The 24,306-nt window shown below is 34.3% G+C and overlaps 1 protein-coding gene across 6 annotated transcripts in view; it reads left to right on the top strand.

Annotated features, from left to right (window-relative positions):
- CELF2 (CUGBP Elav-like family member 2) overlaps nucleotides 1–24,306 on the top strand; it is a 974,186-nt gene that overhangs the window by 135,697 nt on the left and 814,183 nt on the right. The window contains exon 2 of one of the 6 annotated variants that reach the window (XM_052000332.1): nucleotides 9,591–9,663. The exons of 4 other annotated variants lie outside the window; for them this stretch is intronic. The gene's annotated coding sequence lies outside the window, so the exon portion shown is untranslated. Of the gene's footprint in view, nucleotides 1–7,883; nucleotides 9,664–24,306 lie in introns of those variants that run through there. One more of the 6 variants, XM_052000331.1, reaches the window with a different exon arrangement.

Genomic DNA, 24,306 nt, shown 5'->3' with positions numbered 1-24,306 from the left:
AAGAAATCACAAATTCATCCTTATCCCCCAAATTAAGAAACTGAAGTAATCTTTGAAAAGTAAAAAGGTGATGAGGAGGGATGGAATAAACATAATAATGATAGAAAGTATTTGTATATAATTTAAGGTTTACAAAACACTTGTTAAAAATTGTCAAACTCTCACAACCACCACAGGAGATAGTTGCAATTATCATCCTCATTTTACAATGGAGTAGACAGAGAATGTGATTTGCCCATGATGATGTAGGAACTGGATTTGAACTCAAGTCTTCTTGACTAAGTCTACCACTCTATTTGTGGCTTCCCCTCACTAAAAGGAATGAATAGTCTGGGAAAGAGAGATGAATTTGGCCCTAGAGTAGAAAAGAGGTGAATTTGAGATCCTGAATGCACATATAGAAGTTGATTCAGGGGCAGCTAGTAGCACAATGTTAAGGACACATTCAGCCTCCATTCTAACCTCTTTACTAAGTTGCCTACCTCATTGTCTTCAATGGAATCTGAATGGCATGTGCTTAGGGACATATCATTATTCATAAAGCAACATTCTGAAATAATGACATAAAAAGAAGAAAAACCTTTCCCTTGTTCCTATTAACCTTAAACTCTGAAAGAACATATCTAAGATTGTGTACTCAGCATGATGTAATATATACACATATCATATGCTTATTATATGTTATAGGCATATAATTTTTCTCATATATACACATAGTACACTATAAATTTTATGTCACATATTGTATATAATATGTGATAACTCAGTCTAAAAACTTATATCTAATATTTGATATATACAATATATATTTAGCATTATATATTCCTGAATGTTAATATTACATAAGATGTACTCTGTAGTGTTCAATATAAAATATATAATATATATAAAATTTACATTATAGAATACTGTATCATAAAGGATTAATAATTATTTCATTATGATGTAGTATTAATATTATCTATCATTATATAATATATTGATATTTAATACTACAGAATATATATCATATATCACATATATACATATCAGAATATATAGTCTGTATATACATATATGTATGTGTATCCATATTTATGTGTGTGTATATATATCCTATACATTAAGTCAGAATGATAAAACATCCTTTCAGCATTCTCTCAAGATGAACACACTTCCTTCCCCCCATTTTCCTTTTGTTTTTATTAAAGCTTTTTAACTTTCAAAATACATACATAGACGATTCTTCAAGATTAGCCCTTGTAAAACCTTATGTTCCAATTTCCCCCCTTCCCCCATGCCTTCCCTTAGATGGCAAGTGGTCCAATACATGTTAAACATAGTAGAAATATATGTTAAATCTAATATATACATATATATTCGTACAATTATTGTGCCATACAAGAAATATCCAATGAAACCAATTTGAAAGAAAAGGAGAAGCAAAATAAAATGCAAGCAAACAACAACAAAAAGAGTGAAAATGCTATATTGTGAACAACACTCAGTTCCCACAGTCCTCTCCCTGGGTGTAGATGGCTTTCTTCATGACTGAACAATTGAAATTGATTGGAATCATCTCATTGTTGAAGAGAGCCACTTCCATCAGAATTAATCATAGCATAATCTTGTTGCTGCTATGTATAATAATCTCTTGATTCTGCTCATTTCACTTAACATCAGTTCTGGTAAGTCTCTCCATGCCCCTCTAAAATCATCCTGCTGGTCATTTCTTACATAAAAATAATATTCCATAACATTCATATACTATAATTTATTTAGCCATTCTCCAATTGATGGGCATTCACTTCCAGTTTCTTGCCACTACAAAAAGGGCTGCCACAAACATTTTTGTATATGTGGGTCCCTTTCCCTTCTTTAAGATCTCTTTGGGATATAGGCCCAGTAGAAACACTGCCGGATCAGAGTGTACACAGTTTGATAACTTTTTGAGCATAGTTCCAAATTGCTCTCCAGAATAGTTAGATCCATTCACAGTTCCACCAACAATGTAAACAGCTGGGATACTAGTCCCAGTTTTCCCAATCCCCTCCAAGATTTGTCATTATCTTTTCATCTCATCTTAGCCAACCTGAGAAGTGTGTAGTGATATCTCAGAATTGTCTTAATTTGCATTTCTCTGATCAATAGTATCAATAGTGATTTAGAGCACCTTTTCATGTGGCTACAAATAGTTTCAATTTCTTCATCTGAAACTTGTCTGTTCATATCCTTTGACCATTTATCAATTGGAGAATGGCTTAAATCCTTATAAAGTATATATACACTTATAAAGTATTCTTATTTTTTATAATTCTTATAAAGTACATAAAATATATATTTTAGAAATGAAGCCTTTGAATATAAAAATGTTTTCCCAGTTTATTGCTTCCCCTTTTTTATCTTGTCTGCATTAGTTTCATTTGTACAAAAACTTTTTAACTTAATATAATCAAAATTATCTATTTTGTGATCAATAATGATCTCCAGGATAAACACACTTTTATAGTAATCTCTTTATACCATGGAGTAATCTTGATTTTTTTAAAAATTGAAAACATTTCCACAGCACACTTTTTTTTCCAGGTATCTTTGACTTGTCTAACTTTCTTCAATGTTTAAAGGTTTCTTCTGCTTATTTTATCTTATCAACCTGCCTACAATTTCTTCATCTGAAAATTGTCTGTTCATATCCTTTGACCATTTATCAATTGGAGAATGCCATTTTAGTGAATCAGGCCTAAAGTTTTCTTTTAAAAAGTAATAAAATAAAAACAATGAGTGATCTTCAATAAGTTGTTTTTGCTTTCTAGTTAGGAGGTAACTTCTTGGCATTTGACCTTAAAAATCATTTGAAGAAACATTTTCTTTTAAACTAGTAAAAACTTTGAAACCTAGTGCAGAGTCAAATCATTGGGTTTGCCCATTAGAGTATGTCTTGATATTTAATAGAGGTAAAATGCTAGTGTATCCTAGGGATTGATTTTTGGATACAAGACCAAGATGAATAATACATGAGCATGTTTATTGCATGTTCTTTTGGTCTCTACTCTAGAAAGACCTTTTAGAGCTAGATGTCAGTCATTGTTTATTTCTGAGGTTCTTTCAGTCACCACATTTCTTCAGGGACTTGACAGTGGGCTGAGTGCAAGGACACTGGTTCATGTTGAACAGCTGTAATAATCAATAGCAAAACACTGAACAGCTACTGTAGCAAATGATTATTCACATGGAATCAGGGTGAGGTAGAAGGACCCTGTACTACCCTGCTGACAACGAGTTGTCACAGAGTGAATGTTTCCAGTTTTTGCTTGACTCTGTATGTGCCCCAAATTGTAACTGTATCACTTGAGGGTCTTATTGCAAAAGTATGGGTAGATATCCACAAAGTAGAGAATTCAGAGATAGCTGTTAGCATTATTGGTCAGACTGAACTGAAAAAGGAAGATAAAGTAAACCCTTACTATGAAGAATACTGGTTGACAAATCAAGTTTTGGTGAAGCAAAGACTGATTTTTCCATATATTTCTCCTGCCTTGTTCCCCCCATGTCTATCCTGGCCCATTTTTCCTGTTCATTAATGCCTCATTAAAACTATTGACTAACATGAGAAATTTGCGGTTCCTAGATTTCCAGTATTCTCCTTATTCCTGTGATCCCTATAATGAGAGATAATTTAGTCAGAAGTAGTAGACACTGGCAATTCTGAATTCAGGAGGTACCATACATAAGCAGAAAGGAAAACTAGAAAAGATAAGATGGCAAAAGTATATCACTGAGTCAGGTCACAGATGACATGCATCAAACCAACTTTTCCCCTTTGGAGTCTCAAGAATTGCTCATATTCACTTCTTTCTCACAATCTTCAGTGCTAACCTAGTGCACAAGAGTGCTATTAAATCATTTTCAATTATCACCAAATAATATTGGGAAAGTTTTGCTATTTCACCAGGCTAGTACAGTATAAACCAGGGACCCCAAAAGTGGGAATGTAATAGATTTTTTAAAAAAAACTGTCTTAGATTTGGTTATTTCAAGTCCAACATAGTATTTTTCTTTTATTTTTAAAATATTCCTTTTTTCCCCCTCTGGATTTGGTGCTTGTTATAAAAGATGATTTAAAAATGCTTTTTAACCTTTGTTCAATTTTAGTGATTATCATCTAAGGAAGAATGATAGAGATGTTCTAAAATGCCCTGGCCCAGGTGAAATCCAGTTAGAATATACTTTGGTGGTACAACACAATGGTTTACTCCATCTCCCATTCTGTTGTAGTTTCCAGAAAAAAAAATTATATAAAAAGGAAATATTCTCCAAAATCTTCCACCTTTTTTCATTCAGAAGTTCCTTCATATATCTGACATATAAATACTATGTAAGCGTGCATTGGTTGTTGTTGCCAGTGTTTCATGCCTCTTCTTGAATTGAGAGCCTAGAGTAAGTGTGTGGCTCGTAATATTTGTATTCGTCTATATTCGTATATAATATTTCCACATAATTCCAAAGAGGACTGAACAACAAACTAGAAAACTAAAGGTTAAAAAATTCCAGCAGCAATTCAGATATTTATTTTCTGGCCATTATGTTCAATATCCAGAATTATTAGGAACTGAGTTCAAATACATCCTCAGACATTTAGTAGCTCTTGTGACTCCTGGACAAGTCTCAGTTTTCTCATCTATAAGATGGGGATAATAATAACACATATCTCCCAGGGTGGTTGTGAGGATAAAATAAGATAATATTGTAAAGAATTTTGCCAGTTTTAAATGACTATATAAATGTTAGCTCTTATTATGTGTTAGAGAGCAAAATGTCATAGTTAAAAAAATCAAACAGCCATTCAATAAGCAATTTATTAAATGACTACAAATCCTGGACTATGAGTCAGATAATCTAAGATATAATCTTACTTCTTGATAGCTTGGTATACTAGTCACCTAAATTATTTGAGTCTTATTTTTTTTTACTCCTAAAATGATAATACCTATCCTACTTAACTATTGTACAAAAAAGGAAAGAAAAATAGAAATGCTTCATTTCAAAGATGAACTTGTAAAAGGACATGAATAAAAATGCTGCCAGAGAGAAATTCATGGAAGGAAGAAAAGAAATATTGATCATGTGGCATGAGGGAGGATGAATAGACAGTTCCAAGTGTTTCACTGGTATGCTCATAATGCCAGGAAAATTGGAGGAGGGCCTCCAGCACAGTGAGTAAAATATCTGAGTGAAGCTATGGAGAAGAATCACATTGGATGGGCAAAAAGGATGGTTTGTGATCAAAATAACTAGAGGGAACATTTAATTTGATGAGCTCACAGATATATTTGAGTATAAAAGTGCTTTGGAAAGGATAAATCCATTTTTCTATTTTCTCTATCTTTTCTAGCATTTACTACAGACCTCTGCACACAAAAGATATTTAATAAATGTTTGCCATATTCAAGTGGATTCTTTAATATTTCAAAAGATTTTTGTTTTGATCCATTTGGGTTTGTGTTCTCACAAATTTCATATATTAGTAAGATGTTCTTAACTAGTATTTTCCATGGATCTTAGACATTCTGGTGAAGCCAACTAGACTCTACTCAGAATAACATCTTTAAATGCATAAAAATTACATACACACATATCAGTTATATTGAAATTGTTATCCAATTTTTGAAAATAAGTTCACAGAGTTTAAATGCAGAAACTTTGCTAGTAGATGAACATCATAAATTGTATGACTGTACAAAATCATTTTTTCACTGGCCAATTTTGTCATGATGAGCGTCTCCAAACTTAGCTAATTGTCCCTCAAATCACACATGCTAAGTCAGCCATTAGGCCCATATTTCCACCCTGTTGGAATAGCTTGCCACAGTGAAACATCTTGGAAGATTTTAATAACAAATTCTATGCAAATATAAAGTATTACTAAAATTATTCTCAATATTTATAATAATAAGATGTTATCTAACATCAAGTCAAGCAATGAGTCTGAGAATAGATCAGTCAATAATATATTAGTGTCCCAGTTTTCCTACATCCCCTCCAACATTCGTCTTTGTCTTTTCCTGTCATCTTAGCCAACATGAGAAGTGTGAAGTGGTATCTCAAATATCTTTTCCAGGCATACCCCATAAAAGATTCCAAAATTTTCCTCATAATCCTTCCCCTCTCTCTCATCCATATCTATCTCTTTTGTGCTTTATTCTTTTAGGTTCTTGCTATCTCCTAAATGATAGCAAGCTGATATGATACTCTAATGAACACCTGAGTATTAATTTATTAGGAACATTGGTTGAGGTATCAGATTCTATTCTTTCTTTCTCATATTTACCCATGTGATCCTTCTCTATGATTCTAGAGAAGTCATTTAATCTTTCTGAAATTCATAGGTGAAATCAATGATTCTTACTGTCTATTTCACTGAGATGTTATGAGGATTAAATAAGAGATAATAAAAAGGATGTGTACAAAATGTATTTATAATTCCCATGTATCCAAATGTATCCAGCTTGCTTGTATACACATAAAATGATATAATCAATATCATATTATGTTTATTTTCTGCTTGGAATTCAGTTAATATGGAAAGTCTGAGGAAGGCTATTTGGAGAAGATTCTTTTGATACAAGAACTAATAAGATAGAATGAACAAGTCAGGAAAGCTTACATGGAATAGAAGGAGATTTTGTGGTAAATATATCAAAGGACGGATAGGAATTTAATTGTCTGAAAGAAGGTAGGATTTCAAGAATACATAATTTGGATATTCTATTTACCTGAGCTAATTTGGCTCTATTTAGCCATAATTTTCAATGATGGGTACCAATTTAACCTGGGGTTCCTTCATATGTGGACTCCCCTGAAACATATCTCAGATTTAAGGCTTATCTTCATTCGGTCTCTATTCTAAATCATAATTCATGAGTCTCCAACAATATTTCTCTTACCCGGTGAATCAGGAAATATGTTCAGTCAAAGCAAAACACAGTTAGTGAACTAGTAGAACAAAATAAATGACATAAATTTCCTGCATATACACAAGTGTACTCTCTCCTAGAGGCAGTTAGGTGAACTAATTGGAGTTGGAAAGACTCCTCTTCAAGAGTTCAAATGTGATCTCACATAGGTACAAGCTGTATGATCTTGAGTAAGTTAGCCCTTTTTTGCCTTAATTTCTTCACTTGTAAAATGAGCTGGAGAAGGAAATGAAAAACCACTCCAGTTTCTTTGCCAAGAAAACCCCAAATAGAGTCACAAAGAGTTGGACACAACTGAACAACAGTGCCTCTTATGTTGTCCTTTTCATTTCCTGAGGAATTGTTGATGTCATATGCTGATCTATTGCTATCTTTGAGCTGATTTGTTGCAAGCTGATTGTATGGTCTTCACAATGCTGTCTCTGCTGCACTGTTTGCTTCAGATCTACCTCTGCTCTTTGGTACAGTCTGCTAGTTTTCTGCTGAGTTGCTACTGCTGTATTATCTCCTTCCCTTGTAGGGAGGAATCTCAGTTCTTTCTGCCTCAGGCCACTTTAACTAATTTTGAGACTCCAGGCCACTAGTCATACTCAACAATGCAGTAAAAACCAATGGAAGCTCTCAGGCTTAGCTTATCTTCTCTTTTGAACTCCATTACTGTTCTTACTATTCTTTCAACTAACACTCCCTGACCTCATTTTTCCTATTTTATTTAGGGTGATAAAATGTCTTTTAATCTCAATCAGGCTCCTTATAACCATGCAGATCACTCTGAGAGCATATTAACAAGCCTGAGAGAAACTAGGTGAGGCATTTGGCCCTAGGAATAGCAGGCAGTTTTTCCATAGCTCTAGCAACTAGAATCCCAGAAAGGGATCTAGAGGGGAGGGTTGGGGAGGGAGTAGAACAAGAGTGGAATAGAGAGAAAATCACTTTCTTAAACTCAAGATTGCTGAACTAGCTCTTGGGATTGTATTGGCAGCAAGAGCTGGACTGAGTAGCTGCAGCACTAGGGAGATTAACAGAGGATTTTAATGGGGCTGTAAAAATTGTTGTACGCCTCCAGTGGGGGCGATAGGATTTAATCAGGAAGCATAAAGAAACTTTCCATAACATGAACTTACATAATCTAGAAATTCTAAGTATAGCACAAAATATATGTATGTTTAACAGGAATAAACAAACAAAAGCATCATTAGTGCTGGTTTATTTGAACCAGGAAAATCCTTCCAGAAATGAAGCACATTTAGAGGCCAGTTTCTCTTCAAATAGTTCTGTCTGTAACCTTTTAAATGTCTAATTTACTGCATTGTAAATTTAAGGAATGGCCCATCTGTGCTATTCTTCTTACTAACAAAAACAAATTTAATTCATTTATTTGCCCTCCCGCAATAGTATTTAAGCTTAAACCCTTGGCTTCTTTCTACCAGTGAAAGCAATCTGTATGTACAGAGGTAGTCAAGAAACAGAGAGAAGACAGATCTTCTGTGAGTCACTCAAGTTTCTCCTGACCCTGCCCAACTTGAAAAAAGTCAGCACCCCCTCAACTAAGGCAGATCAGCTATCCAAAAGGATTGTAAACTCAGTTAACTCTTGATTATGCTAATAGTGGGTAATTGTGTCGTGGATAATTCAAAACAATAGCTAGTCTAAAAATCTTCCATTTTTGAGCATGAGATGCATCATATAATTCTGGGGGAGGGAGGAAAATCAAACTGAAGGACCAACTTTTACAATGATCACTACATAAACTACACTTATCAGTGTACTCTTTACCCAAACTATTATGTATTCATTTAGATTACATCTATGGTTATACATTTACACACATATGTATATATAATACATGTGTATGATATATATGCATATATAATACATAGGCATATACACAAATACACAGTAATCTCATTCAAATGTAAGCTTCTTGAGGCTAGAGACAGTTTTACTTTAGCCTTTCATCCTCACTTTTTAACAAAGTACCTGACCCACCATAAGTGCTTAATATTGTAAATGTTGATTTATGGTTGGATTTTCTTCCCTAAATCAATTAACTTATTAATTTGCTAAATTATGGAGATAGACAACAAAAAAAAATGCTGAATGGAAGGAGGAAATCTGTATTCAACAATCTGATATAGATAACTACCCAAGCTCATGCAGTTAAGAGATATCTTTATAAACCTTTGCACTAGATGGTAAAAATAGTATCATCCTTATCCATAAGGTGAAGGAATCAAGGCTCAAGAATGTTGTCAGTTACCTTCAGGCTCACAAACAAGCACTGGATCCTAGATATGAACCCCAGTCTTTCATTTCCAAATCTGGTACTCTTTCCATTGTACCATGTTTCCACATGTGATTCATAGTTAAATATCCATTTGTTATCATATCCTAATATCAGTGGATTCTTGGTGACCTTTAAAAAAGGAGGTGGAGGATTTTGGAGTAGTAGAGGATAAAATGGGTATATTCCATCATTATTATCATTATTGTTGTTGTTTTAATTGGGTCAGACTACATGTATTTTGTCAATTAATTCCAATGCTGTGTTCTCCCCAACAACATATTAGGAATGCCTGGTCTAAAAAAATAAGTTTTAGGAGTAAATATTTTTACCTTAATTTTTGTACCTGAAAGGAGATCCTGACAGATGTGTTCATGGTGAAGCAACTGGTGGGCTCTTTAATACTGTGCCATGCTGGTGTGAAAGGTAAGGGATTAGACATCCATTCTTGTAGATAGACTCAAATCTGTTTTAAAGCAATGTTGTACAGTCTGGGGAAGCCAAAAATAGTTCCATGCAGTTTCAAAATGAGAAAAATAGCCAAGAGGACAATGAATTGGAAGTAGAATTATTTTCCATATATTTTGCAAATCTAAGTAATAGATTCCTTCATTCAAGCAATAGAATGAATGAATATCTGAGGAAGTAGCCCACAGAGGAAGATTCCAATTGCTTTTCCTTGGAGCTGCTGTCTTGTATCTTTCAGAACATCATCTAATCTACATTTTCTTATTTGGAAGGGGAAGAGGCCAAGATAGGGGTTAATTATTGTAATCCAAGACTTCACCATCTGAAATGATGCCCCATTTGAAAGCACTGGCTTGAAAATACATTTTAAACATGCATTTTAATCAGATGGGAAGGGAGGGTGGACTGGCATTCCATACTCTTACTGACAAAAACAGAAAAAAAATTGTGCAAACTGTTGAAAATTTTCTGTAATAGTTTATTAATGAGCTGCCATTCAATGACAGCACAGAACACGGTCACTTCCCTTCATCAGTAATAAATTCATGAGAAAGAAGGTTTGGGGATATTTTCACAAATGGATTGTTTTTAAAAAGAAATGTAGAAACTTTTTCTGGTAGAATATAGAACCTGGATAGTTTAAGTGTGATAGGTTGAAAGGGGTAAAAAAAAAAAAAAAAAAAAAAAAAACACCCTTATTTATTTATTTATTTTGAATAGAAGGGTACAAATCACTCCAGCAGGATAAAACTAATTAATCTCAACTCCTTCTATTTGATTTTTTTGCCTGGGTTTCCATAAAGCCATTCATTTAAATATGTTGGGAAGAGACTCTTTTTTTTTCTTTTCTTTTTCTATCTTAGGGTGGGGAAAGGGTATCTATATAGCACTGGCAAAAATGTCTTGAAGGCCAAGGCAAATATTAGAAATATTTGATTCAGTGATTCCCTCCTTCTCTCTCTCTCAGCATAGAATAGTTGTGGAGACCAGGTCAGAGTTTCCAGAAAGTGCTTAAGATTTAGTACAAATACAGTATTTACATAACTATCAATTCCCTCTACACAAAGGTGCTCCTTGGGGATTCGCCACACTTACAAATTAGTTCCAGCCACTAAGTGAAGACTTAGAGGAGATGTGATAGCTGTCTCCAAATATTTGAAGGGCTGTCAACTGGAAGAGAGATTAGATTTATTCATTGTAACTCCAGAGGGCAAAACTGGGACTGATGGATGGAAGTTACAGGAAGATTTCTGCTCAATACAAGGAAGAACTTTCTAACAATAAAAAGTAGGATGCATGATTATCTCCCTAGTTGGATGTTTGCTCATTAAAAGTAAGTAATGTTCATTCGCTGTGGCTATGGCATATAGTAGGTGATTAATAAAAGCTAATTAATTGACTAATGACAGAAACTATGTCATTACTATGTCAATTATGTCAATATGTATTACACACAGCAAGCACTTAATAAGTGAAAATGAATCGGAATGGATAGATAATTAAAGCTGGCCAAAAGTGGAATATGGTTTTTTTGATGTTAAAATTCAAACAGACAAATATTAGATGGCTGACATGTCTGGGGTGTTGTGAAATGGATTTCTGAATGGAATAGAAGGTTGAAGTAAGTGACCCCTAAAGTCTCTGCCAATTCGAAGATTCTATTTCCATCCAATTAACCACCATAAAAGTTTAAACCAGCGAAAAGAAAATTGGCAAACTAGTTTGCTATCAGAAAGGGGGTTACCTTTTCTTTTTTTCAAAACAAATATTTGCAGCATCAAATTAACAAACATCAGATGATAAAGGCATACTACACTTTCCTTCATATTCCATACATGTGTGACAGTATAATCTTGATTCTCCAACTTTTGAGCTCCTATGTTCTATTTCCAGTGTCATTTGCTTGACTCCTAGGAACACTATCCCAGTCAAAGTATTTGCATGTGAAATTGAAATGAAACATCTACATTTCTCAATGGTCTCATAAATCTGTTTTTGCCACTGAAACAACCAAACTATGATTATTTTGATGGTCCTAAAAACAAAACAAAAACAAAAATAAAAAACAATGGAATGTATATTAATCCTGTTGATTGTGGCACAGTGAAGAATGAGTATAAATTAAGTAATTAGGTGGAATAAGAGAAAAAGTATTGTACTAAGTGTGAGAAAGCTCTAAGTTCAAATCTTGCCCCAGATCCTTGTGAGCTTTGGGACTCCAGACAACCTACTTAAGCTTGCTGAACTTCAATTTCTTCATCTATTATCCAGGGGGATTAGATTTTATGGCTTCTAAGTTTTCATTTAATTCTAACAATAATACTATTCTTCTAAAATCCTGTGTTCCCATAAAAAAAATCCCCCTTTCCATGTTGAGACCATTTTGATCACAGAGAATAGGCACAATAGATGTGAAAGAAATCCAAGAATTGGAGATCGTGCTGCAATAAAAGTATCAATGTTCTTTGCAAAACTCTGAGAGAACATGGGGTCACACCAGACATATGAGAAATTGAAAACCCACATACCACACATTAGGCATGCCTTTAGAAGCCTTCCTTTAATCAGTCCAAGAGACTTGGTATATAAAGCTAATATAATGAGTTATTTGGAACGAAAATAGAACCTCAGAAGTTACTATCCTATAATCATGAGCCAAAAACTATTTGCATCATGCATTTGAAATGTATGATCTGTGCTGAATGTTCAGCCAACATTTTCAGGGCTATAAGTCATTTTACAAATCTGAATGTGACTAAAAGATTTGGAATATGACTTTGTGTATGAGAAATAAACACAGTGGATTTGGTGATTGTTAGGGGTTGTATTGGACTGTTGCTGACAAGGAAGCATCTCAAGAAAACACCTGTTGCATGAAGAGATTTGAATTTGTTAAGAAATTGTGATTGCAAAAGCCTGGCATTTGTTACTTATTATAAGGATACTGATAGTCATGATTAATATTTTTTAAATTACCCAGAGCAGATAGAATAAAAGACACCACAGAAATACAACGCAAAAATGTCTGTAGAGCATGCTAGTGATAAGATTCAATAAGAAGATCATTATTATTTATTAGATCATAAAGCACCTTTTCTCTAAAAGCCTGGAAGTTTTTTCATACAGACTCCCCTGCTAAGTTAGCTTTATTTCAACTAGTCCATTTCTTAACTCTTGGCTTTGGCTCAGATTTCTGGTTCCATTATTATAGAGCAGCAATTCCCAAAGTATGGTTTGTGAGACCCTTCAGGAGATATACCAGGTCAAAACTAACTCAAGAATATTAAGAAATTATTTACCTATCAAAGTAATCTTTCCTTTTTCAACTACATAGCTATATGAGGACTGATTTTTCTTCATATAATGCTTCACCCAAAATAAAATATCACAACAGATTGAATGCAGAAGCAGATAAGGGAATCCAGCTGTTTTCTATTGTCAAGCATTAAAAAGATTTACATTTTGTTAAACAACAGCCCTCTTCACACTATTGTTTATTCCCTTAGAAAATGCAGGATTTTTTAAAATTAAAAATATTATATATGTTAACATGTAACAGGTTTGTTATTATTATTTAAATGAATTAATAAATACTTTAAAATTGATCAGTTTTAATTTACAATGTGGTAAATATAACCCACAAAAAGAAAATATTTATGGGGGTCTTTAATAATTTTTGAGAATGTAAAGAAGTGCTGAGACAAAGATGTCATTGGAGAATTTCCTCCATTAATGTAAAATGGCTATTCCTCTGTATAATGTAAATCTGCTACTCTAATTTGGGATCTTAGAGAGTGACCTACATCTTTATGGATTCACTGTTGTGCCTATTGGTGAGTATCAGAGGTGAGTCTTTTTGACTCCATGACCAGCCTTCATTCTAACTTTCTGTTATTTATGCCATGCTGTCCCAAATGTCAAATACTACATACTTGAATGTGTAGGACTCTGTGGTAGATATTTTAGAAAACACAGAGATTCGAAAAATAGCAAACTTTTGTGCCACTTTTTAAAGAGAAAATTGATGCCACTGAGCCATCACCTGTAGTGCACAGGCTTTCATGTGGGTGTCCTATAATAGTAATGGGTTACATGGAACTATCTACCTTCAGTTACCAAATCTACAAACCTGTGACTAAATTATATATATTTGCAAGAAGCCTATATATGGCTCATGAAACAAAGCAAAACTAAGTAGTTTTTTAAATAGAGACAACTGGCCAGCATGCTAATTGTGGAATCAGAACAATCTGTCCTGAAATTCTGCATCTGTCACATGATAATTTCTGTGATCATGGGCAAGTCCATTAGATCTTTCTGAACCTTGAGTTCCTCATCTGTAAAATGAGTTAAATGATAGCTACGGTACCAACTTCACAAGGGTTGTTAGGAAGATAGTAATAGAAAATCTATTTATAGTCTTTGTATATATTAGAAACTATATAAGTGTTATCATTGTCAAATCTGTAACTTTGCCCACCTTGCAATACACGTTAGAGTAAAAATGCTCTATTGAATAGTAATGTTCTCTTTGCCTAAATGTAGTAATATAGCTTCAAAAAGGGATCTTACTGAAGCAATTGAACAAGTGTTTGATTAGTATAGGCCATAAAAATCAATCAATCAAAAGACATTTATTAAATACCCACACTGTGCTAAGTAATGAAGATATGAGTCCCCCAAAAAACAATCCTTATTTGCAAGAAGTTTATAATATAATAGGGAAGACAGCAAGTACATGTAAAACATAATATATTAGTGGGTAAATAGAAATAAAAGCAAAGTAGTTAAATTCAAAGTAAAAAAGAAGGGGTGAGAAGGGTCAGAAAAAGTCTTAAGATAATGGTGCTTAAAGTACTTCTGAAGACTCTAGCAACCTTAGGAGATGGAGGTAAGGAAGGAGTGCATTTTAGGTATGCGAATGAGAGGGCCGATGCAGAGCACAGAGATGGTAGTTGTAATACTACATCCCATAATGCCTTAGTATCAAATTTGTTTCTTCATCTGTGAAATGAGGGGCTTGAACAAAGATGTCTCTCAGGTCCCCTCCAGCACTAAAATCCTCTGATCTAAGTAGAGGAGTTGTATTAAGGTAATGTTAGAACCAACATTACACCATTCTATAGCATACACATTTCACATAAATATTCGAAGGCCGCTGAATCCTAGAAGAGGTTTTCTGACCAAGGGCTATTCTATTTCCTCACTTGGTAGAACACATTTATAGCCTCAGTAATACTTATAACACTGAAAATATTCAATGAAGATTCAATGTCAACCAAGCATTTGGAATGAATAATGCAAGTGCTCTTTGGTGCACCTCATCATGTGTTTTTTGCTCAGGTGTTTCCTTTTTCATTGCATTACATTTTATTTATGTAAAGAAAATGTTAAAAATAGGAAACGGCAGCAAAATGAGCTACCCGACACTCTAACAAAATGCCTGCCACAGGAATTATGACTTCCATTTGTAACTTAGAGGTTCAAACTACAAGTATTGAAATTATAGGTTTACTCCTTTGATAGATCTCAAAGCCAATCATCTTCTGAAAAACAGCAAGTGTTTTTCATTGATTTTGATTCAAACCCCTCTATCTAAAGCATCATCTAAAGTATTTTTTAAAACTTACATAGATCTGTGATCTCTTTGCTGGGGTTATTCCTGCCAGCAGTGCAGATCATCTCTATCTTTCCATCCTTGTCCATTGCCAATAAATCTTCCATAACAAAGCCACTCAACATGTTAAAGACTTTTCCCTCATTCTGCAAGGAAACCAATGTGAGACATAGACTCTTTGCTGCTTCTCATTCTTGTTTCACAAGAATTAATTTTTTGCTATTTTTAAGCATAAGCGCAACAATAAAATATAAGAATGACTTTTATTCCATGCAATGAAGAAAATAAGCATTTATTAAGCACCTAGTATATGCTAGTTATTGTGCTAAAACCTTTACAAATATCATCTCATTTGATCCTCACAACAATCCTTGGAGGTAGGTGCTATTATTCTTATCCCCATTTAACAATTGAGGAGACTGAGTCAAAGAATAGTATAGTGACATGTATAGGGTCTCTGCTAGTAAATGTCTGAGGTTAAATTTAAACTCAGATCTCCCTGACTCCAGTTACTGTACTCTATTTACTGTTATACTTAGTCTCTTCATGGTTTCAAAACATAAGAAAGAAGAGGATTCAAAGGTATAGCACATATATGAGCTAAATTATTTGCTGTAGTTAGGCAAGAATAAGACTCTAGACATTGAAGTAACTCAAGGGGATCAGGGATATTTTCTCTTTTTCTTTGCATCTTCAACAGTTGGCACCATGCATGGCTCATAGCAAGTTCTTAATCCTGTCAATTGATTGATTGATTTTCATTGTATATAAAGCTTCACATAAGCATGAGTTGTACAGATAAGGCTTTATTCCTACCTTCATTCTTACCTGGAAAATCTTGATTATAACTCTAGAGCTGGAAGAGATTCAGAGATCTCTTGATTTAACCTCTTCATTTTCTAGATCTTGGAATTAGACATAAACTTTGGGTTTGGGAATTTCAAATGTAGAGTAACTCTTTGATTCAGATAAGAAGGAACACTTTTTGAACACCAAAGTGTTTACTTTCAGATCATTTGATTAATACTGGCTCCAGAGACAAAGATCATTTATCCTCAGTAGCAAAACTTTCATTACTTTAGGCAAAAACAACACCCCAGGCTAAGAGTATCCCTCAGGAAATACAATTAGCTCCCAGATAAAATTAGACACCACTGACATCCTTTTTTTTTTTTTTTTTTTAATCATAGAGCTTGGAGGGTAAAATGGATGAGGTAGTCAAACTATTTTATCATCCTCCTTAATGGTAGTTCTTTAAGAAAAGACTTAAAGCACTGTTCAGACAGAATCAGACAAAGGGAAAGAGTTCTGTATGAAATAAAGCCAGATGAGGCTAATCTCAAAAACAAGCAAACCCTGAATCTACAAGAGATACCCCCTGTATTTGACTTATATGTGACTAGGCCTATGCCAAGAATAGTTTGTTGGCTACACACATAGTGAGATTTAAGATAAAGAATGAAAACTTGTTTTTAGATCATCCAAAGATTGCCTTCGATCTTATCTTCTATTTCACAAATAATTCACTCTCAAATCACCTGAAATATTTCACTTTATCATATTGCTTAGAACTTGGTTTCATTGATTTGAAAAACAATTATTTATAAATTTCTCAGAGAGATTCTGGTCAATCCTACCTTTGAGTGGACTATACATTTTCTTATAGAATTTTAGAATTGGAAGTTTAGAGATTGTCTAATCTAACCTTCTTATTTATTAATATTGTAATAATATTAATATTATTTAATTATATTAAATATATTATTATTTAATATCATATTTATTATGATAATTACCAACTTTACTAGAGTATATGACCTGCAAGGTAAACAGTCCAAGTATTATGCTATTCTTTTAGTGATGAGGAAAGATTGATTTAAGAGACTTGCCCAAAGTCACATAGCTAGTGAATAGCAGAACTAGAATTCAAATCCAGATCATCCCAATGGCCCATTAATTTTCTAGTACTACCACCCGAATTTTGTTCTCGGTGTTGTTTTACTATTAAAATCATAAGAGTTTTCAGTCAAAAGGGCACCCAAATCATGTTTAAGAAGCAGATGGAATGTAGGAGTTTAGAATTCTATTCCTGGATTACAGGCCTCATTCCAGTATTCTGTGATTCTGGCCAAGACACCCGATTTTCCTGTGATTCAGTTTTCTCCATCTGTTAACTCTGTAATAATAGATTGCACCCACTCTAGAACCTGTTTACCAACCTGTTTGCCAGGAACAATGATCAAAGCTGCTGAGATGTCTCATATTGAATAAAGGCACTCCTAGAGAACAAAGTACTAATTCTTCTCATTAAGACAGTTATTTTTGACTTTAGAACTTCAAATTGAGATTGAATTTATAAAGAGTGACCCTTTTCAAATGTAAATGTGATCTTCAAAGAGATAATTGATTTAAAATGTATTTAGGGGACTTGATACATTTCTCTGGGTATCATATCAATTAGATTAACTAGTAAAGTGAAAGAATCTGGTCAATTAAGCCAATTAATCTACTGCTACCATCTTTTACCTCCTTTCACCCTACCTAACCAGATTTGATCTCTTTATCAGGTGAGGATAAAGTAATGATCAGAAGTATGAAATAAACTTCTATAAATCCTGGGTACAAATCAATCAATGAAAGGAATTTCAACTAAATATGACAGACAAGAAGTCTATGCAGACTAGTTAAAACAGCTGGCCACACTCTGCAGACCTCATAAGAAACCAGCCCACAGGGTATGACTGAAACCAAAAAGATAATTTAGGGACAGCTAGGAGATATAGTGAATGGAGTACCAGTATTGAAGTAGGAAGATGCAAATTTCTAAATTCAAATCTGGCCTTAGATACTTTTTATCTCTGTTAGTCTTGGCAAGTCCCTTAATCTCATTTGCCTCAGTTTCCTCATCTGTAAAAAGAGCTGGAGAAGGAAATGGCAAATCAATCCAGTAAACATAGTCATATTTGAAATCATGTTTTCTTGATTTCAGGTGTGGCAGTCCTCTATCCATTGTGTCACCAAGCTTCTCAATCACATTTGACGGGAGCATAATTACCACCCTGCACCCCACCACACTCTATCCTTAATCTTCCTCTTCCTACCTCCCAACTTTTTCCCACTGATTTTAAACATGCCAAGTCTGCCTCCAACCTTAAAAAATCCTAACTGAATCCTAAATCCTCCTCAAACTAATTTTTTGAATTCATCCTCTCTTTCTAAGCCAAATTTCAAGAAAAAATAAAACTGCCTCTGCTTCTTCTCTCATTTTTGATTTAACCCTTTGCAATCTAGCTCCAATTTCATCATTCAAGTGCAAATATTTTCTTTCAAGTTTCCAATAATGATTTAATCATTGGCTTATTCTCACCCCTCATTTTTCTTGATTTCTCTATCACATTTGACACTGTTGATCACTATCTGCTGCTGGATGTTTTTTCCTCTCTGGGTTACCGCTGAGAACCCTATTTACTTCTAATTCTCTTCCTACCTGTCTGATCACTTCTAAGTTTCTTTTCTTCAACATCATCCTTATCACCTTAACCAAAATACCCTCCACTTCCCAACTATGATATTCCCCAAAGCTTTGTCTGAACCCTCTTCTTTCTCTGCATTCTTTTGGTGATTTCCTTCAGTTCCCAATAGCTTCATTATCATCTCTATTTAAATGATTAACACATTTATACATCCATCTTTCCTGATCTTGCGATCCAAAGTATCAACTGCCTAATGAAGATTTTGAACTTGATGTCCAAAACTTAATTTGAATTTAGCAAGTCCAAAATACAAGTCATTTTCTTTCTTCAAAAACCCATCTTCTTCTCAATTTCCCTATTTATTTAAGAGGTACCATCATTAAAGCAGCAGTCACCAAAACCATTTGATATTTGCTAAGAAATAGATTAGTTGATCAGTGGAAAAGGTTAGGTACACAAGACAGAATAGTCAACTATAGCAATCTAATGTTTGACAAACCCAAAGATCCTAACTTTTGGGATAAGAATTCATTATTTGATAAAAACTGCTGGGATAACTGGAAATTAGGATGGCAGAAATTAGGCATGGACCCACACTTAATATCATATACCAAGATAAGATCAAAATGGGTCCATGATCTAGACATAAAGAACGAGATTATAAATAAATTAGAGGAACATAGGATAGGAGGAGAAAGAAATTTGTGACCAAAGATGAACTAGAGACCATTACTGATCACAAAATAGAAAATTTTGATTATATCAAATTAAAAAGCCTTTGTACAAACAAAACTAATGCAAACAAGATTAGAAGGGAAGCAACAAACTGGGAAAACATCTTCACAGTTAAAGATTCTGATAAAGGCCTCATTTCCAAAATATATAGAGAACTGACTCAAATTTATAAGAAATCAAGCCATTCTCCAATTGATAAATAGTCAAAGGATATAAACAGACAATTTTCAGATAATGAAATTGAAACTATTACCACTCATATGAAAGAGTGTTCCAAATCATTATTGATCAGAGAAATGCAAATTAAGAGAACTCTGAGATACCACTACACACCTGTCAGATTGGCTAAGATGACAGGAAAAAATAATGATGAATGTTGGAGGGGATGCGGGAAAACAGGGACACTGATACATTGTTGGTGGAGTTGTGGACGAATCCAACCATTCTGGAGAGCAATCTGAAATTATGCCCCAAAAGTTATTAAACTGTGCATACCCTTTTATCCAGCAGTGTTACTTCTGGGCTTATATCCCAAAGAAATACTAAAGAAAGGAAAGGGATCTGTATATGCCAAAATGTTTGTGGCAGCCCTGTTTGTAGTGGTTAGAAACTGGAAATTGACTGGATGCCCATCAATTGGAGAATGGTTGGGTAAATTGTGGTATGTGAATGTTATGGAATATTATTGTTCTGTAAGAAATGACCAGCAGGATGAATACAGAGAGTCTTGGAGAGACTTACATGAACTGATGCTAAGTGAAATGAGCAGAACCAGGAGATCATTACACACTTCAACAATGATATTGTATGAGGATGTATTCTGATGGAAGTGGATTCCTTTGACAAAGAGACCTAACTCAGTTTCAATTGATAAACGATGGACAGAAGCAGCTACATCCAAAGAAAGAACACTGGGAAATGAATGTGAACTATTTGCATTTTTGTTTTTCTTCCCAGGTTATTTTTACCTTCTGAATCCAATTCTCCCTGTGCAACAAAAGAACTGTTCGGTTCTGCAAACATATATTGTATCTAGGATATACTGCAACATATTTAACATATATAGGGATGCTTGCCATCTAGGGGAGGGGGTGGAGGGAGGGAGGGGAAAAATCGGAACAGAAGTGAGTGCAAGGGATAATGTTGTAAAAAAAAATTACCCTGGCATGGGTTCTGTCAATAAAAAGTTATTATAAAATTTAAAAAAAAAGAGGTACCATCATTCTTCCATTGTTCAGGTTTGTAACCTCACATTAGCCTCAATTTTTCTTTCTCCTTTATGCTACATATCCCATTAAGAAATCTTACAGTTTCTCCCTCCTCAAATGTCTCCAGTCTAATATGACCCCTTTTCTCTGCTCACACAGACACCACCTTACTTCAAGTCCTCTTCATCTCTGACCTATATTACAATAGCTTCCTAATTAATCTCTATCCCTCGAATCTTTCAATACATCCTCCTCATAACTGCCAAATGCTTTCCCTTAATTTCTGATCTGACCATATCACTCTGCTTCTCAAAACTCATTGATTCCCTCTTGCCTCTAGGATAAAATATTAACTCCTCTGTTTGATTTTGAAACCCTTTGATAACATTGCCTCAGCTTATCTTTCGAGCCTCATTATACATTACTCCTCTTCTTACACTCTAATCCAAATAAACTGGCTTTCTTCTTGTTCCTAACACATCTCCATGCCTTTGGCCCTATTCCTGAAATATATTCTCTCCTCATCTGTGAACCTCTCTTCCTTCAAAATGCAGTATAAGCACTTATCTTTTCTTAGAAAGCCTTTATTAAGCCCCCACCACACAAACACACACACATACTGCTTATATTTCCTCTTCAAACTTCCTTGTATTTAACTGCTTTATTCTATATGAATTCTGTATTTAATTATTCTATATAGACATCTGTAAGGACATGTTGCCCTCCCCAAAAGAAGATTTTGAGTGAAGAGATGGTTTATTTTTCTTTGTCTTTTTATTTGTAACATAGTTTCTGAAACATAATAGGCATTTATAAAATTAATAAATATGATGTGAGAGACAGAAAGACAGAGCCAGGGACAGAGTCAGAGAGAGAGCTTTTTAAAAACCAAATTACTTAAGAGAGAATACATTCCTTCTTACAAGCATAACTACAATGAGATTATTTGAGCTTTGCTTCAGAACACTAGAAATCAGAGGACACCAGCAGATCTAGTAGTGCCCCTAGATTCCAACTTCTCTAGAAGTGGCTAAGCCTTCAGCCACATAGAAACCCAGTAGTGGTTAGAAAGAGAATTGTGTTTCCCCTCTATTCCCTACATGTTTCCCTCCTCTATCTCTCCTACCCCTCAAGTCCTTCATCTCCTTCCCCTATCGCCCATACACACCTTGGCCCCAGGTGCAAAAATTTCCTTTTTAGATCTATAAGCTCTCCTCCGTAATCCTAAATTTCCCGTCTTATATTCTCTTCCAAACTGCAAGTTACATGGTTATTTATTGTTGATATATTAACTTTCCCAGGTTAGGAAATATGTGAGGCTTATTTTCTCTCGCATTCTTTATTTTTCTGTTCTTTGTTCACCTTGCAAGCATTTGCATATTTCCAAATAAAGATTCACAAAGTATAGTATAGAGCATTTTTGTATCTTAATTGAACCAAAAGAATTTATTGTGGAAATACTAACTGGACATCCTTTAGGGACACTGTCAGATCATTTATTTATTTGTTTATCTATCTATCTATTTATTTATTTAGACTGTCATATTTTTATGCCTAACCTGACATATTTTTCTCAAGTCTAGTGTATTTTAATCCTATTTGATCCTATTCAGAGTTTGGTCCCTGAGCCTCCTCATTCATGCAGCATATATTTTCCTGCCCACAGGCTTAGTCTTCTGTGTTTTGTTCTTTTTACTGCTGACCAAAAGATAAGATAGCTAAGTCCATAGTGAACCAGATGAGGAGCTCCCCTTGCCTTCTAGGGCAGCAATAACTTGGTTTCTCCTAGGGGAGTTTCTGTATGGAGAGAGAAATGTCACATTTGTGGTTTGAATTCCATTGGCAATTTTTCCAGCTGTGCCTTTACAATGAGTGGAAGGGAGTATTATTGACTGTTGTTTTCATTATCCAATCAGTATGAAGGGGTTACTTAGGATAGAAAGGGTAGATATAATAATATCTGTAGTAATAGGTACCAGTGCATGAACATCCACTATCTTTTTGCCCAACTGGTAAACATGGAGGCTGATAATTACATTCTTTCTCTCTATTATACTTTTAGATAGTTCAATAATTATTAAATACTACCATTTCCTAATAAGAGCTTCATGCTGAACTTCTGTAAATCATGAAACTTGTCAAAAGGAACAACCTGAAACATTTTTTAGTAGGTACTTGATCTGGTAGTGGGAGAGAGTCATTAGGAAAATTTTGCTATATATACAGATATAGATTAAATATTATGGATATATATGTATACATGTATATATGCAAATGGACATACATATATATATTTTAAAGCAGAGAGATCTTAAAATGGATATTTACATAGAATATTCATGCCTATTTATATTTAATATCTTATTGGATTTAATTTTATTACATTCTGGGAGGCAATTGGGAGAAAAATAAACACAGTGGAATGTTATCTCATTGGCATGCAGAATCAATGTGATCATTGCATGGCTGATATAAACTCATAAGGAAATGCTTCTGACATTTCACAGGAGCTTTTTAATTTCATATTTACTCTGTGTGTGTGTGTGTGTGTGTGTGTGTGTACAAGAGAGAGACAGAGAGACACAGAGATGATATAGTAGTCTTATTGTTTAATTATAGAGATTGCAGAAAGAAGCAGACACTGACTTTTTCCTCCTTAATTGCTATTAGTCTGCTCTCAAACTGTTCAGTGTTCAAGTATATAAACTGTGCTCCTGTCATGCTTACTCTTATATTTCAAGTTATTTTCTATCCTCTAGGTGAAAATTTTTTAATTCAATTTTTCTCTGCTATATAGATTTTTATTATGAGTAATAATGGAATGCAAGGGGGTGATTATGACAAGTTTATCATAGTCCAAAAGAGAAATGATACTTTTGAGTATTATAACCTTCCCCAATTGATAAATCTATCTTTCCACTGCCCTCTATGTTTATTGCTCCTTTTGGTAAAGTGATCAGCATTTTTGGAAAGGAGGGTATTAGTAGTAGTAGTAGTAGTAATGGTATCAATTACTCTAATTGGTAATGGTATCATCTAGCAAGTTATTGCTTAGGGGAAAGAATGAGCTTTTTCTTTGACTCCTTCTAATTGGATTACATTGGGAAATTAGGGCAGAAGAGATTATATTTATGTTTCTTTAAGAATATGGTTCTGACATTTGCCAATTCTATTGATTACTATCTGGGGGTATCAGGGTGTTCAAGAAGGACTAGCACCTTTGCTGTGAGAACTGCCAAGCCTTTTTTAGGATTGTTCATCCACCTTCATTATCTATCTGGCACTCAACTCTTACCTGTGGCTTCAAGAAGCCATAGAATACAATAGCAGCCACAGTAAAACCATCTCAGCAGATGGGCTAAACCAGGTGGAGCATAACCAACATGCCTCAAACCATTACTGAGTGAGGTGAGTGTCTATCTCAACCATATGAAGATCTTCCCTGGCAGGATGGGAACAATTTGTTCCAATGACCATGAAGCAGACACTGTGGAACACTTAGAACTTGGTCAGACATAGAAGATACCAAGGATATCCACTGCATCTTGGGCCATCAGCAGTTGTCTTG

Source organism: Antechinus flavipes, chromosome 5 (assembly GCF_016432865.1).
Source record: "Antechinus flavipes isolate AdamAnt ecotype Samford, QLD, Australia chromosome 5, AdamAnt_v2, whole genome shotgun sequence".
NCBI lineage: Eukaryota > Metazoa > Chordata > Mammalia > Dasyuromorphia > Dasyuridae > Antechinus > Antechinus flavipes.
This window is presented reverse-complemented; position numbering and strand designations above follow the sequence as displayed.